We start from the raw sequence: 3,403 nt of genomic DNA, 5'->3' as shown, positions 1-3,403 counted from the left end.
TTCTTCTCCTGGGCTGCAAGTAGCCACCCCTGGGAAGCCAAGAGGCAGGCACAGGATTCTGCCAGGTAAGTGTGCCCCAGCGCCGCGATGGACGGAGCGATGAAGGTAAGTCTTCCTGAGGCACAATGAACTGCAATGCAGCGAACCACTGGCCAGGCGGTCGGGGCGAAGGGCATTCACTGGAGGTACAAGCTTGTGAGTGACTCCTGAGCACAGGGCCCCTTCCCCTTTTAAGGACTTGCTCCTCATGGCCTGCGACTAGAGATGACTTGGCTGCATCTGGTGGGTCACACTCCACCTTGGGCAATGTCCATGCTCTGGGTGTGTGATCGCTGCCTAATGAGAGTCCCAGACACCTTGTCTATCTAGGAGCTCTTCTGATCTTCCAGCTGTTCAACCAGCTCCTTCATCCCACAAGCATTGCAGGAGGGGGAGGGAGAAAGCCACTTCACAGGCATTCAGAGAGGGAGAGGAGACAAAAATGGGAATGGGGGAAGTATAACAGACCTATTGAGCATAGAAATCACTGCTGCTCCTACAACAGCAGGGACAGGCCACTAGGAGCTGGGAAAAATTAAGCCATTATGTTTCTGCCTGGTTTTGAACCAGGGACCTTTTGCGTGTTAGGCAAACGTGATAACCACTACACTACAGAAACTCTGGTGCAGGGCTTTGCCCCTCCCTTCATAAGAACATAAGAATGGCCATACTGGGTCAGACCAAAGGTCCATCCATCCCCATATCCTATCTGCCAATAGTGGCCAATGCCAGGTACCCCAGAGGGACTGAACCTAACAGGTAATGATCAAGTGATCTCTCTCCTGCCAGCCATCTCCACTCTCTGACAAACAGAGGCTAGGGACACCATTCCTTACCCATCCTGGCTAATAGCCATTAATGGACTTAACCTCCATTAATTTATCTGCAAAAAGAACAAAGAGAACATGTGGCACCATAGAGACTAACAAATGTATTTGAGCATAAGCTTTTGTGGGCTAAAACCCACTTCATCAGATGCATGCAGTTAAAAATACAGTAGGAAGATATATATACACACAGAGAACGTGAAAAAAATGGGTGTTGCCATACACACTATAACGAGAGTGATCAGTTAACGTGAGCTGTTATCAGCAGGAGAAAAAAAACCTGGTGTTGGGAGGGGAACAGGAGAAAGGACAAAGGAAGCAAGAGACGAAGAGAAAAGAGGGATCAGACAGTGGATGGAGCAAGAGGTGAAACAAAAAGGACAAACCCCAATGTCCCCAGTGATTCTAAGGGACAAAATCCAGGTGCGGAATGAAATTCTGCCTCCTTAAGCTCGTGTTTTCCATGCCTAGAATTCAACTCTCACCAGATGGATCAGACTGAACAGGTTTCACACCTCCAGGAGGCTCTTACCTTCTAAACAGGGACGGCTGTTTTCCAGTAAAATCACTGAAAGGGAAGGAGAAAACTCGAAAGAGGTTCCTCCTGGCGCTCACGTCTGTGAACCCGAATACTCTCTCAGTCCTCAAAGAGAGACCTGGAGAAGGAGACTTGCTGAAGCAAAGCCACAGGGGTCTCTGAGGTTTCCCTGGCCCCTCGCCCCTGTCCTGCCTGGCTGATGTCAGCATCTCTCTGTGAGGTCACCACCTCCCCACCACCTTTGACCAATAGGCTGAGGTCCTGCAAAAGGCCTTTGTGATGTCACTGCCACACCCCTCCCTTGCTGTGCCAATGTCCTGCCCCTGGCCAGGCACTTTGCAGGTTTGAGCTGCTCCCTGTGGATCACCCCACTCCAGGAGCGTTCGTTCTAGGCAGCAAGCTGGCTAGACAGGAAAACATCAGACGCTGCTCCCAATGTTACACTCAGTTTGTCAGAAATGAGTCGACTTTATGGCCAGAAGAGACCATTAGAGCATCTAATCTGACCCGCTGCATATCACAGGCCTCCTGTATGACACAAGAGCTACTTTGGGGGCAAACACATTCCAGAAAGGCATCTAGTCTTCATGAAATGACATCAAGAGATGGAGAATCCACCACTTTCCTTGGTAGCTTGTTCCTGTGGTGAATCATCCTCGCTGTTGAATATTTGAGCCTTAATTGTAATATGAATTTGTCTCTTTTCACCTTCCAGCCACTGGGTATTGTTATGCTTTTCTCCGCTCGATTCAAGAGCCCTTTAATACCCAATCTTATCTCTCCATTAAGACACTTCAACACTTCAATGAAGTCACCTTTCAATCTTCTTTTGATCAGCTAAACAGGTTGAGCTCTTTCAGTAGCTCCCTAGAAGGCATTTTTCTCCAGCCCTCAGAACATTTGGTGGCTATTTGCTGCCCCAGCTCCAATTTCACAACATCTTTTTCAAACGAGGACACCAAAACTGGAGGCTATTCCAGTATCAGTCTCACTGATGCTGTGTCACCTCCTGTGACGTTACTGACATAATCTGTAACTGTATAGATCACCGTTGCGACTGCTGTTCTATATTTGCAGCCAATATTGTAGAAAGGTTGTTGTGTAAGGGGTCTATGGAGAGGTTCTGATTGGCTGATTATAATGATGCTATCTCTAAATGTGTATCATTTTTGTAGTTGACATTATGAATATTGGTTCTATGCTGCCCGCATTTCAAAGTTGTGCTCTGCTTAAAGGGAACACCTGAGAGATGATGGTGTCAGTTCTGCCTAGCCTGCTTGATGCAGGTTAGGCAAATCTGAGAACCACTATACTACAGAAAGTCCATTACACTGCCCTGCCCTGCCCTCAAATTCCCTGCACTTTGGTGGTGCTCACCCTGGCACACACTGATGGGCGAACCTGGAGAAACTGGCAGCAGCTCTCTGATGGGTCAGCTGGAAGAACAGAGGACTGGAGCCAGGGATCAGGAAGTCGTCCTTACATCACCTTTGTGACTCTAGCTTGAAGGGGAGCTTCTTTTTCTTCCCCTTGCTGAGAAGCAGCAAGAGAAGAAAGAAAGGTCCAGTGGGCCAACTGGGTGCAGAAGCCAATGCTGCCTTTTCCTGCAGTGAAGCCCAAAATGAGGGACTCGCATTGAGTAGAAGCAGTGCTGGGCTTCCAGGAAAGAGACCACTGCTGCAGAAATGGGGATGAAACAGCTTGCTGAAGCCTGGGATTGAACCAAAGACCTTTAGACTTTCAGTCTAATGCTCTCCCAACTGAGCTACTTCAGCAACTGTAGGGAGCCTTTTTGGGCTGCTGCTTCTCACCTTGAAGTTTGTTCTCCATAAACCATCTCTCCAGTCAACAATGGACAATGCAAGATGGACATCGCTTGCTATTTTAGCCCTTGGAAACTTCATCAACTAGTCTCTGGATCTCTCAAATGTTGTGCTTCAGTTCATGGGGGAAAGGCGAGAGAAGTGACCTTTGAACAAAGGGCCTGGGGTTAACATCC

At 48.3% G+C, this 3,403-nt stretch overlaps 1 non-coding gene across 1 annotated transcript; it reads right to left on the bottom strand.

Annotated features, from left to right (window-relative positions):
- Positions 1-585: 585 nt before the first annotated feature.
- TRNAV-AAC lies at positions 586-658 on the bottom strand. Its single transcript has one exon. It is a non-coding gene; the product is annotated as a tRNA-Val (tRNA).
- Positions 659-3,403: the final 2,745 nt, after the last annotated feature.

This window comes from Mauremys mutica, unplaced genomic scaffold, assembly GCF_020497125.1.
Source record: "Mauremys mutica isolate MM-2020 ecotype Southern unplaced genomic scaffold, ASM2049712v1 001050F_np12_obj, whole genome shotgun sequence".
Taxonomy (NCBI): domain Eukaryota; kingdom Metazoa; phylum Chordata; order Testudines; family Geoemydidae; genus Mauremys; species Mauremys mutica.
The sequence above is the reverse complement of the archived record's forward strand: the minus strand, read 5'-3'. Positions and strand labels throughout refer to the sequence as shown.